This window comes from Engystomops pustulosus, chromosome 10 (assembly GCF_040894005.1).
Source record: "Engystomops pustulosus chromosome 10, aEngPut4.maternal, whole genome shotgun sequence".
In the NCBI taxonomy this organism is placed as follows: domain Eukaryota; kingdom Metazoa; phylum Chordata; class Amphibia; order Anura; family Leptodactylidae; genus Engystomops; species Engystomops pustulosus.
In genome coordinates, this window is record NC_092420.1 from 92,093,664 (window position 1) to 92,107,143 (window position 13,480).

Sequence of the window (13,480 nt, forward strand, 5' to 3'; positions counted from 1 at the left end):
CTGGGTGCAGGGTGTCACACACCTGGGTGCTGCTGTGGAGGTCACTGGGTGCAGGGTGTCACACACCTGGGTGCTGCTGTGAGTGTTATTCTCATGCCGGGGTGTGGGAGAGAAGCAGAGAGGAGCTTGTAGGAGGATCACATGTAAGAGCCTGAATCTAACATTGCGCCTAAACTGCGCCTAAAGCAAAATGATTAATAAGAGGCAGGAACTCAACTCATCACAGATGGTTGTAGCTTGTGCACCAGAAATTAGGCGCAACTACTATAATTAAGCGCAGAACAGTGATACATCTGGCCCTAAGTTGTAACAATGAAGATAGGAAATGTGTTAATATACCTTATCGTAATAATATGGACCTTTCTCTTCTTACCAGCCTCTTTCTTACCTGATTCCTTTTAACCTCTTCATTCACGTCTGTATCTCTGCTGAATCTGTCCTAGTCTCCCAAATACTCACCACAATTTTATATTACATCTTTTCAAAAAGTTTTGTGAAGAGGCAAGTTAGAGGAGAGAGATACACATATAAACAATCTCTAAAATTAAAGAAAAGATCTGAAGGGTCTTTTTGAATGGTCGGGACCTATATTTAGAGACATATTATCATATTTCTTGCATTTCTGCTAGAAGAAGGAGGTCCTGGGACCAATATTTTTAAAACTTAACTTTTATTATTCCTTTCTAAATATAAACCAATTTTAATTCTTCTTAGTATTTGTCCAGAGTTGTGTGCTAACCAACATAAAAGTGAATTAAAAACTTGTCGTGGTGGAAGTGGGTACTGTGTTCTAATGGAGTTGGGAGATAGGAATTTGGGTCTTTGGAACGTAGGTATAAATTCGCACTGATGTGTTTTTCAAGGAGTTTGATATGTGTATCCCCTCGTAGGGGTATTTATAATAAGGATGACTCCTTAGATTATCTCCTACACTCCACTATTCAACACCCTGTTATTATGCGGCTGGTTTGATTTACCGCTATTTAGTTAGCTACTTCGCTACCCCAACAATTCCTATAAGCTCTCTCCTTGACTAGTCTCTGGTTGCGATGTATCGCTGCAGATCGACACACCGCTCCCTAGATTTTGTCCCACTTCTTATCATCACTATAAAAAGCACAAAGGTTCATACAGCCCCCCCGACATGTTTCGCCAAATTTTTGGCGTCCTCAGGGGGTATCGGGGCTGAACTAACGCGCTCGGCGTGTTTCCACTCCTTTTAAAACCTTGTGGTATGACGTCATTCGTGGGTGGATTCCAGGAGATCCAATCAGCAGTAAGTAAGGTTTCTGCAATACATCAGCTGTTCACCAGTTCTCACACCTCTTACCATTGATTGGTTCTTTACTGTTTCGTCATCTTTGGGGGACTGGTGTTGTCGTCGTTATGTTGTTAGTTTCCAAATTCTTGCGCATGCGTCCCGACTTAAAAAGAATTTGGAAACTAACAACATAACGACGACAACACCAGTCCCCCAAAGATGACGAAATATATCAAACACATATCAAACTCCCTGAAAAACGCATCAGTGCGAATTTATACCTACGTTCCAAAGACCCAAATTCCTATCTCCCAACTCCATTAGAACACAGTACCCACTTCCACCACGACAAGTTTTTAATTCACTTTCATGTTGGTTAGCACACAACTCTGGACAAATACTAAGAAGAATTAAAATTGGTTTATATTTAGAAAGGAATAATAAAAGTTAAGTTTTAAAAATATTGGCCCAAGGACCTCCTTCTTCTAGCAGAAATGCAAGAAATATGATAAGATACACATATAGACATGGTGCTGCAGTGTGAAAACTGTCTGCATTTGCAGGATAGCCTCAGATTTTCATAGAAAGTCATAGCAAATTTATTTTTGTACTAGTCTCAAAGTCTGAAATGTTTGTGAAACCCCACCCCAAAAATGAGTGACGGAGCTAGTTGTAGGGCAGGACTTCTTAACTTGTTAGTGAGTCCATGACAGTCCTGTTTTGTGTACTACAAAGTTGCTAAGTTTGTAGTAGTAAGTTTCTCAACACTTTGACATTATTTATGGTGCTTCTTAGGCCTGAGCTAGCTGCACAAACAGTGGCTAACTCATGGCACGTATAGACTTCTATTGGGCATGGCCACAGTGCTGCACTGCAACTAGCCGAAAATTATACAACCGGATTAGTGCCGGTCTCTGTCGATCGACATAAACCCCACTATCAGATGGGGAACAAGCAGGGGAACAAATTCCACAGCCCATCTTATGCACATTGTCATGTGAACAAGGCCTTAATGGGTATCAGGGAGAGAGCAGAATCCTCTATATCCTGTCCATTATCACATGTAGTCTCTAATTACTGGCTCAAAACTGTACAACTAATAACTAAAAGAGAAGCGATAGAGGGACAAACATTACCCATTACAAAATTAAGTAATTTAGTGGCCAAATAAAGTATTTATCCATGTGTACATACACATGGCAACTGAGCAGTCACCAGTATGTGTATGCATGCAGGGCCAGCGTTAGGCGGCTGCAAACTGTCCTAAATGGGCCCCCTGCATGTGGACTTTTGTGGGAAGAGGATGTATTGCTCCTTTAATACCTCTTGGTTGAATGCCCGGGTGAAGATACTTATCATCTACCTCCTGTCTATATACAGTATCTATCATCTATCTGTTTATTTGTCCATCTCCTAGAATTTGTCTATTTGCTGTCTATATATCTGTCCATCTTATCATTTATCTATCCAGCTTTTTCTCTATCTATTTATCTACACTCACCGTCCACTTTATTAGGTCCACCATGCTAGTAACGGGTTGGACCCCCTTTTGCCTTCAGAACGGCCTCAATTCTTCGTGGCATAGATACAACAAGGTGCTGGAAGCTCCTCAGAGATTTTGCTCCATATTGACATGATGGCATCACACAGTTGCCGCAGATTTGTCGGCTGCACATCCATGATGCGAATCTCCCGTTCCACCACATCCCAAAGATGCTCTATTGGATTGAGATCTGGTGACTGTGGAGGCCATTTATGTCCAGTGACCTCATTGTCATGTTCAAGAAACCAGTCTGAGATGCTTCCAGCTTTATGACATGTCGCATTATCCTGCTGAAAGTAGCCATCAGATGTTACAGGGTACATTGTGCTCATAAAGGGACGTACTGTGCATTCAGAGATGCTCTTCCGCCTACCTTGGTTGTAACGGGTGGCGATTTGAGTCACTGTTGCCTTTCTATCAGCTCGAACCAGTTTGCCCATTCTCCTCTGACCTCTGGCATCAACAAGGCATTTCCGCCCACAGAACTGCTGCTCACTGGATGTTTTTTCTTTTTCGGACCATTCTCTGTAAACCCTAGAGATGGTTGTGCGTGAAAATCCCAGTAGATCAGAAGTTTCTGAAATACTCAGACCAGCCCTTCTGGCACCAACAACCATGCCACGTTCAAAGGCCTCAAATCACCTTTCTTCCCCATACTGATGCTCGGGAGAACTGCAGGAGATTGTCTTGACCATGTCTACATGCCTAAATGCACTGCCGCCATGTGATTGGCTGATTAGAAATTAAGTGTTAACGAGCAGTTGGACAGGTGTACCTAATAAAGTGGCCGGTGAGTGTATATACCTTCTATCTGTCTACCTATCCCCTTTCTATTATCTATCTATCTATCTATCTATCTACAAGCAAAATAGAAAAAAAGCAGCACTCCAGACGTCCAAATAAAGTGAAAAAAAGTGGTCTTTTATTCCATGTTAGGTAGCGACGTTTCGGCTCATGTACGAGCCTTTTTCAAGCCAACTACTTAGTGCACAGGGTGGGTATATATACACACAATTCATTGGTCACATGACCTACAATAAGCCCGCCCTCTCATTTTAATATACAAATACAATGTGACGATTACAATATAAAAGATACAATATATATGTGCAAATTGTGCAGAGCATAGTAAAGTGCATAAACTTTCGCTTGTGAATACGATCCAATGAATATGTTATTCGTGATAGTCATATAGTTATAAAATACAAAACAGTGTTTAAAATCCACTAAATATGTGGAGGGACATACCACCGCGCACTCAGAGGTCACCGGTTCTTACTCCGTTTGTTGCAGTCTGTGCCCTGCAGTCAGCGTTGAGCTGACACGCATATTGGAACGCAAGCCGGAATACCTCCGGCTACGCATGCGCATACATTACGAGACCGGAAGTTGAAGTCCGTTGCCATGGTGTCGATCGTGACAAGTTGCGAGATATACTCGCTAAGAAATATGCTCTGTATATGGATAAAGAGAAGTAGGTACACTAGTACTGCTAAGCTATAAGATAAACAATGTCACCGGTTAATAGAAGACAATATAGTTTCAATTGGGGGTCTGGGGATTCTAAACAATCGTTCATACCCAACTTTATGACCTCCTTTATAATCAATCCTTATTCATATTGGTAGACATTGTGCTAGCTAGCAGACAAAAATATGTGTAACCAAATATGTAAATCAGACAAAACCATGGTAGGAGTATATATGTGTAAAGGGCACATGTCGCAAATCTAGAGAGTAAATCGGGAGCTGTAGAGATGCACGGGGGGCGTCCTCATTGGCTTCCAAATATGATAATAATTGTAATCTGTAAATAATATAAAAAAAGAAATTAGTATCATGGTGATAGTGTGCACCAAAGTTATACTTCACATATACAGGATATGAAAGAGAAAAAAACACAGTATTACTCAAATGCACATGCAACGATCCATTTTTTATATTATATGTAATGTTAAAGACATTTAGATGTTGAGTTTATAGTCCACATTAAGCCCATTAGGTTTTAAAGCATTTAACGTAAAGATCCAAAAGAGCTCCCGTTTTTTTAACATACGCTCTCTATCCCCCCCACATCTTAATGTGGGTATATGGTCAATGAGACGGAAACGTAACTGTTTCTCAGTATGACCGGCTTCAGAGAAATGCTTCGAAACCGGTAGATCTTTTCTGCCAGACCTAATAGTATATCGATGTTGGTTCAAACGAACCTTAAACTCCAGTGTAGTTTCACCCACATAGATATAACCACATGGGCAATATAAGATATACACTACAAACACACTATTGCATGTCAAAAAATGTTTGATATTGTATTCTACTCCACTATGTGTGAAGTTCGACCCTTTAAGCATCAGAACACAATTTATGCAATTGCAGCAGGGGTAACAACCTTTTCTACTCTGTCCAAATAGTCCAGGTTGTCTACTTTTTTTAAAACTGCCCACATCTGAATGGACTAATCTATCCCTGATGTTTTGTGCCCTACGATAAGAAAAAAGAGGTGGATTGTCAAATTCAGGTATTGTTAAATTACTGCCAGATAATTTCGTCCAATGTTTACGGACTATTCTAGCTATTTTGTCACTTTGATCATTGAAGGTAGTAATAAAAGGAATTCTCTTTGTTTCACACAGCCTGGTTCTATCCTTGAGTAAATCTTCTCTTGTTATCTTTTCGGATTTCTCTAAATTATGTGCAATAATTGCACTAGGGTACCCACGCACCTTAAATTTTCTAGCCATTTTATGCAGATTCTTAGTGGTTTGTTTTGGATTGCTTGTTATCCTCTTAACCCTGAGCATTTGGCTGTACGGAAGAGATTTGACTGTGTTACGGGGATGATTAGACTCATACCGAACTAGAGTATTTCTATCAGTACTTTTTGTATACATGTCTGTGTCAAAATGGTCCCCCTGTCTTGTAACAAGTATGTCCAAAAATTGTAAGTTATGTGCCGATGAGTCTACTGTGAATTTAATCGTCTCGTCTATGGTATTGAGGAATGTATGGAATAATTCCAATTCTGTGGGTGTACCAGTCCATAATAGGAAGATGTCGTCTATATACCTCCACCACTCTAGGCAATGTGCGAAGAGTGGGGAGGTATACACAGCATCCTCCTCAAGGGCTCTCATCACAATGTTGGCGTATGTCGGCGCCATATTTGCGCCCATGGCAACTCCTGCTTGTTGAAGAAAAAACTGATCTCCAAACAAAAAATAATTATTGCGCAGGACAAAATCAAGCAATGTCAAAATAAATTCTTGTGTCATAGCTGTCAAGTTTGTGGAAGTGAGTAAACGACATACCTTTCCAAGGCCCATGTTATGTCCTATGGAAGTGTACAATGACACTACATCAAATGAAACAAGTAAGATTTGGTCTTGTGCTGATATCTGTATTTTGCTAAGCTTATTAATAAAGTCAGCGCTGTCTCTTATATATGACCTGCCATTCACTGCTAAATCTCTCAACATTTTATCCAAGAATGTTGCCATGTTGGAAAAAATGGACCCAGTTCCGGATACTATCGGTCTTCCGGGAGGGGCTACCAGGCTCTTATGTATTTTAGGTAACACATATATTACCGGGGTGACCGGATGTTCTACAATGAGATATTTGTGTAAATCTTCATCAATAATATCATTCATAAGGGCAGTATCCAGCATGGTTTTAATTTGTTTTTGTAGTTTAAATTTAGGATCATATGAGATTCTCAAATATACCTGAGTATCTGCCAGTTGTCTTCTAATTTCTGCCAAATATGAGCTGGTATCCATGACGACGACCGCACCCCCCTTATCCGCGGGTTTGATGGTTAGGTCGCCGTCATGGGCCAGCTCATTTAAAGCAGCCATCTCATTACTTGTTAAGTTAGCACGCTGTAAACAATTATCAGAATTATTTAGACGCAACGTATTGATCTCTTTTCTGACAGATGTAACAAATGCATTTACATGTGGGAGGTCAATATCAGGTGTAAATTTGCTTCTATTAAACAGACCCAAACGCTTAAGACCTAATTCAGATCTATTGTTTGGAGGCCGAGTTACATGATCAGCAAAATAACATTTAAGCGTGATAGATCGAAAGAATTGATGTAGGTCCAATTCCAATTGGAACCAATCTACAGGAGTACAAAAACAATATGATAATCCTTTTGCTAAAACAGAAATTTGTACGTCACTTAATTTTTTTGAAGAGATATTTACCACTAAGTCTGTAGATTTTTCTTCCTCAGTGCCATTTTCGGGATAGTTCCATTGCCTTTCATTTGACCAGATTTTCCTGGTGCGGTGATGTTTACGTCCTCCACGTCTGGTCTTGGATTGTTGTCGTTGGCCTCCTGTGTTGACTCTAAAAAAGACCCATTCGCTGTGTCATTCATCATCGATGTTGTTCTGGGTGTTGGTCGCTTATTACTATGTCTGTTACGTTGTTTCACTCCATCTCTTTGGTTGGGTGGTAATCGGGACCCTTGCCAATGGTAGATTTGGCCAGTTTTGTAGTCGTCGGTGTCTCTCATCCATTTGCTCCTTTTTGTAGCCTCCTGTTCCGTTTTATGTGTGGTAGTAGAGATTTGTATCATATTCATAAACTTGATAAAATCCTCCTCATTTAATGTGGCTTTTAATAATGCTTCAGTGTCCATTAGCTTGGTCTTAAGAATATCAACTTCCTTTTTAATAAATTCAATATTGAGTAACATAAGATCCATTGCATATTTATTAGAAATCTGTGCAAATTTGGTGCAAAAATCATTATTGTTCAAGAAAAAAGTTGGCATAATCCGGGATCGCATGCCTCTGGGTATCATGTGGGCCTTGTAATATTCAGTTAACGTGATAAGGTGCAATTGTAAGGTAACCAACCTCTTAGATTCGTTGCCATATTTGCGCTTGAGTTCTGGTGCAGCCGGAGTTGTTAAAAATGTTGCATCGCATTCAAGGTCCTGTAGAATTCTTTCACTATCTTCCTCCGTATAGGTGAATACATGGAAACGGTCCACATGTGTGTTAGGATCCATTTGGAAAAGGTCAATCAATTTGTATGCAAGCCTCAGTGTCCAAAAAATACAGAGGGAAAGTCCAGGCAGCACACTTAATCAACAAACAATGGTGGGTGCTCGCTTCCTTGAGTCCGGACTGTGACTCATCCACATACAAGCAAAATAGAAAAAAAGCAGCACTCCAGACGTCCAAATAAAGTGAAAAAAAGTGGTCTTTTATTCCATGTTAGGTAGCGACGTTTCGGCTCATGTACGAGCCTTTTTCAAGCCAACTACTTAGTGCACAGGGTGGGTATATATACACACAATTCATTGGTCACATGACCTACAATAAGCCCGCCCTCTCATTTTAATATACAAATACAATGTGACGATTACAATATAAAAGATACAATATATATGTGCAAATTGTGCAGAGCATAGTAAAGTGCATAAACTTTCGCTTGTGAATACGATCCAATGAATATGTTATTCGTGATAGTCATATAGTTATAAAATACAAAACAGTGTTTAAAATCCACTAAATATGTGGAGGGACATACCACCGCGCACTCAGAGGTCACCGGTTCTTACTCCGTTTGTTGCAGTCTGTGCCCTGCAGTCAGCGTTGAGCTGACACGCATATTGGAACGCAAGCCGGAATACCTCCGGCTGCGCATGCGCATACATTACGAGACCGGAAGTTGAAGTCCGTTGCCATGGTGTCGATCGTGACAAGTTGCGAGATATACTCGCTAAGAAATATGCTCCGTATATGGATAAAGAGAAGTAGGTACACTAGTACTGCTAAGCTATAAGATAAACAATGTCACCGGTTAATAGAAGACAATATAGTTTCAATTGGGGGTCTGGGGATTCTAAACAATCGTTCATACCCAACTTTATGACCTCCTTTATAATCAATCCTTATTCATATTGGTAGACATTGTGCTAGCTAGCAGACAAAAATATGTGTAACCAAATATGTAAATCAGACAAAACCATGGTAGGAGTATATATGTGTAAAGGGCACATGTCGCAAATCTAGAGAGTAAATCGGGAGCTGTAGAGATGCACGGGGGGCGTCCTCATTGGCTTCCAAATATGATAATAATTGTAATCTGTAAATAATATAAAAAAAGAAATTAGTATCATGGTGATAGTGTGCACCAAAGTTATACTTCACATATACAGGATATGAAAGAGAAAAAAACACAGTATTACTCAAATGCACATGCAACGATCCATTTTTTATATTATATGTAATGTTAAAGACATTTAGATGTTGAGTTTATAGTCCACATTAAGCCCATTAGGTTTTAAAGCATTTAACGTAAAGATCCAAAAGAGCTCCCGTTTTTTTAACATGCGCTCTCTATCCCCCCCACGTCTTAATGTGGGTATATGGTCAATGAGACGGAAACGTAACTGTTTCTCAGTATGACCGGCTTCAGAGAAATGCTTCGAAACCGGTAGATCTTTTCTGCCAGACCTAATAGTATATCGACATACGCCAACATTGTGATGAGAGCCCTTGAGGAGGATGCTGTGTATACCTCCCCACTCTTCGCACATTGCCTAGAGTGGTGGAGGTATATAGACGACATCTTCCTATTATGGACTGGTACACCCACAGAATTGGAATTATTCCATACATTCCTCAATACCATAGACGAGACGATTAAATTCACAGTAGACTCATCGGCACATAACTTACAATTTTTGGACATACTTGTTACAAGACAGGGGGACCATTTTGACACAGACATGTATACAAAAAGTACTGATAGAAATACTCTAGTTCGGTATGAGTCTAATCATCCCCGTAACACAGTCAAATCTCTTCCGTACAGCCAAATGCTCAGGGTTAAGAGGATAACAAGCAATCCAAAACAAACCACTAAGAATCTGCATAAAATGGCTAGAAAATTTAAGGTGCGTGGGTACCCTAGTGCAATTATTGCACATAATTTAGAGAAATCCGAAAAGATAACAAGAGAAGATTTACTCAAGGATAGAACCAGGCTGTGTGAAACAAAGAGAATTCCTTTTATTACTACCTTCAATGATCAAAGTGACAAAATAGCTAGAATAGTCCGTAAACACTGGACGAAATTATCTGGCAGTAATTTAACAATACCTGAATTTGACAATCCACCTCTTTTTTCTTATCGTAGGGCACAAAACATCAGGGATAGATTAGTCCATTCAGATGTGGGCAGTTTTAAAAAAAGTAGACAACCTGGACTATTTGGACAGAGTAGAAAAGGTTGTTACCCCTGCTGCAATTGCATAAATTGTGTTCTGATGCTTAAAGGGTCGAACTTCACACATAGTGGAGTAGAATACAATATCAAACATTTTTTGACATGCAATAGTGTGTTTGTAGTGTATATCTTATATTGCCCATGTGGTTATATCTATGTGGGTGAAACTACACTGGAGTTTAAGGTTCGTTTGAACCAACATCGATATACTATTAGGTCTGGCAGAAAAGATCTACCGGTTTCGAAGCATTTCTCTGAAGCCGGTCATACTGAGAAACAGTTACGCTTCCGTCTCATTGACCATATACCCACATTAAGACGTGGGGGGGATAGAGAGCGTATGTTAAAAAAACGGGAGCTCTTTTGGATCTTTACGTTAAATGCTTTAAAACCTAATGGGCTTAATGTGGACTATAAACTCAACATCTAAATGTCTTTAACATTACATATAATATAAAAAATGGATCGTTGCATGTGCATTTGAGTAATACTGTGTTTTTTTCTCTTTCATATCCTGTATATGTGAAGTATAACTTTGGTGCACACTATCACCATGATACTAATTTCTTTTTTTATATTATTTACAGATTACAATTATTATCATATTTGGAAGCCAATGAGGACGCCCCCCGTGCATCTCTACAGCTCCCGATTTACTCTCTAGATTTGCGACATGTGCCCTTTACACATATATACTCCTACCATGGTTTTGTCTGATTTACATATTTGGTTACACATATTTTTGTCTGCTAGCTAGCACAATGTCTACCAATATGAATAAGGATTGATTATAAAGGAGGTCATAAAGTTGGGTATGAACGATTGTTTAGAATCCCCAGACCCCCAATTGAAACTATATTGTCTTCTATTAACCGGTGACATTGTTTATCTTATAGCTTAGCAGTACTAGTGTACCTACTTCTCTTTATCCATATACGGAGCATATTTCTTAGCGAGTATATCTCGCAACTTGTCACGATCGACACCATGGCAACGGACTTCAACTTCCGGTCTCGTAATGTATGCGCATGCGCAGCCGGAGGTATTCCGGCTTGCGTTCCAATATGCGTGTCAGCTCAACGCTGACTGCAGGGCACAGACTGCAACAAACGGAGTAAGAACCGGTGACCTCTGAGTGCGCGGTGGTATGTCCCTCCACATATTTAGTGGATTTTAAACACTGTTTTGTATTTTATAACTATATGACTATCACGAATAACATATTCATTGGATCGTATTCACAAGCGAAAGTTTATGCACTTTACTATGCTCTGCACAATTTGCACATATATATTGTATCTTTTATATTGTAATCGTCACATTGTATTTGTATATTAAAATGAGAGGGCGGGCTTATTGTAGGTCATGTGACCAATGAATTGTGTGTATATATACCCACCCTGTGCACTAAGTAGTTGGCTTGAAAAAGGCTCGTACATGAGCCGAAACGTCGCTACCTAACATGGAATAAAAGACCACTTTTTTTCACTTTATTTGGACGTCTGGAGTGCTGCTTTTTTTCTATTTTGCTTGTATGTGGATGAGTCACAGTCCGGACTCAAGGAAGCGAGCACCCACCATTGTTTGTTGATTAAGTGTGCTGCCTGGACTTTCCCTCTGTATCTATCTATCTATCTATCTATCAATCGATCTTCAATCTGTCTTCTACTGTATCTATCTATCTATCTATCTCCTATCTATCTATCTATCTATCTATCTATCTATCTATCTATATATCTATCTCCTATCTATCTATCTATCTATCTATCTATCTCCTATCTATCTATCTCCTATCTATCTATCTATCTATCTATCTATCTATCTATCTATCTATCTATATATCTATCTCCTATCTATCTATCTATCTATCTATCTCCTATCTATCTATCTATCTATCTTCTATCTATCTCCTATCTATCTATCTCCTATCTATCTATCTATCTATCTATCTATCTATCTATCTATCTATCTATCTATCTCCTATCTATCTATCTATCTATCTATCTCTCATACCCATCTTTTACCATCTATCTACTCTACCTATCATCTACTGCAGTCCCATATTACACATTGCCTTACCCTACTACTGTGTGCTACTACAAAGTGTTATAATTGTGCAGGGCTAAAGGAGCCTCTTACTGACTGTTCAGAAAATAGTTTTATTCTGGGGCCCCACTTTTAGTTTTGCCCAGGGCCCCACTTCTTCTAAAAGCGGGCCTGTAAGCATGTTTTATGGAGCATCTCAGTTATGAGGAAACATTAAAACAACTAGATTTAAGATTTAAGAAAAGAGACAACTACGAGGGGACTCGATTGATTTATATAAATACAGGCAGTCCCCGGGTTACATACAAGATTGGGTCTGTAGGTTTGCTCTTAAGTTGAATTTGTTTGTAAGTCGGAACTGTATATTTTATCATTGTAATCCCAGACAGAACTTTTTTGGGTCTCTGTGACAATTGGATTTTAAAAATGTTGGGTTGTCATAAGAATCAGGATTAACACTAAAGCTTCATTACAGACACCTGTGATAACTGTTACAGCTGATTATTGTAGCCTAGGACTAAAGTACAATAAATTACCAATATCCAGTGGTCCGTCTGTAACTAGGGGTCGTATGTAAGTCGAGTGTTCTTAAGTAGGGGACCGCCTGTATATGAATGGTCCATACAAAAAATATGGTGGTAAACTGTTCCAGATTAAATCAAATCAAAAGACGAGGGGGCACTGTCTCTGTCTGGAGAAATCAATGCTCAATCACCAGAGGTGACAGGGCTCTCTTACTATGAGAACTGTCAATCTGTGGAATAGCCTGCCTCAGGCGCTGGTCACAGCAGGGGCAGCAGAGAGCTTCAAGAAGGGTCTAGATGCCTTTTTACACCTGAATAGCACTGACGGTTATGTTCTAAAGAATTGTTCCCCTAAATTCCTTCCTTATCCAATCCCTTCTCTTGGTTTAACTTGATGGACATGTGTCTTTTTTCAACTAAACATACGATGGTACTTCGGTATGATAACGTATAACACTGTTTTTATAAACTAGAAGTGAATATATAAAACTTTGAACTAAGAGAACTGGGATATCTTCCTTGTCCTTCAGCAGTTCCCTTTTGTTTCTATGCTGCACTTCTATAAATGGTCATAAATCGACCTGTAGTAATACAGTAAGAATAAGGTTATGTACCTGCAGTCCAAATACTACACACAATGGGGGTCATTTACTAAGGGCCCGATTCGGGTTTTCCCGACGTGTTACCCGAATATTTCCGATTTGCGCCAATTGTACCTGAATTGCCCCAGGTTTTTGGCGCACGCGATCGGATTGTGGCGCATCGGCGCCGGCATGCGCGCAACGGAAATGGGGGGCGTGGCCGAACGAAAACCCGACGTATTTGGGAAAACCGACACATTTTTAAAGAA

The 13,480-nt window shown here is 39.7% G+C and overlaps 1 long non-coding RNA gene across 1 annotated transcript in view; it reads left to right on the forward strand.

Annotated features, from left to right (window-relative positions):
• LOC140104983 (uncharacterized) overlaps positions 1–13,480 on the forward strand; it is a 79,398-nt gene that overhangs the window by 64,789 nt on the left and 1,129 nt on the right. The window lies entirely within an intron of this gene.